The sequence below is a fragment of the Rutidosis leptorrhynchoides genome, chromosome 11, assembly GCF_046630445.1.
Source record: "Rutidosis leptorrhynchoides isolate AG116_Rl617_1_P2 chromosome 11, CSIRO_AGI_Rlap_v1, whole genome shotgun sequence".
NCBI classification, from domain to species: Eukaryota; Viridiplantae; Streptophyta; class Magnoliopsida; order Asterales; family Asteraceae; genus Rutidosis; species Rutidosis leptorrhynchoides.
Window position 1 is genome coordinate 40,569,109 of NC_092343.1, and position 749 is coordinate 40,569,857.

Genomic DNA, 749 nt, shown 5'->3' on the forward strand with positions numbered 1-749 from the left:
AGAGTAAGTATATTACGTTAGCGATGACATATTTATGATAATTAGATTTTTTTTAATATAATCTAAAGGCTTAGGGACCCTTAAACTTTAAGAAAATGACACTTTCTTTATCCACCTCAAACCTGTTTTGCAACTTAGTCAACCACGTGCTTCATTTTTGTTGTCATGTGATTAAGCATCGTGTAACAACGTATTAAGCACTCTATATCAAGTTAAAATTGTTTACTCTAAACAGAAAATGTACACGTACTCGATCTATATCAATAACTGGATCATTGATTTTGATATTTGATATAAGATTTATTTAAGGTCGTTAATAACTTATCATTGAATTGGAGAAATCTACGATATTGTGTTTTGAACAATTGTGTTGCATTGTATAAGTGCTAATGCAAATTGTAATGGACTTATTATCAAAATTAAGATAAATATATATCACTATCCTTTATTTAATTGCTGTATTAAAGATTTAGTCAAACAAAGTGCAAAACCAAAATGTTCGATCCTATGAAACATAAGAAAATAAGATATCTTCATGTTTATACAAAGGAATCATTATTTTGTGACTTCATGACCAAAAGCCAAAAGGTAGATATCATGTTTAATTCTTTTCTAAATAAACTATCTTCATGACTTAATGTTATAGAACATCATTATTTTACGAATCGTTGTTAATAATAATAAATTATAATGATAGATAATATTAACAATTAGCAAGAATAATAACAAAAACATCATATATTTTAACA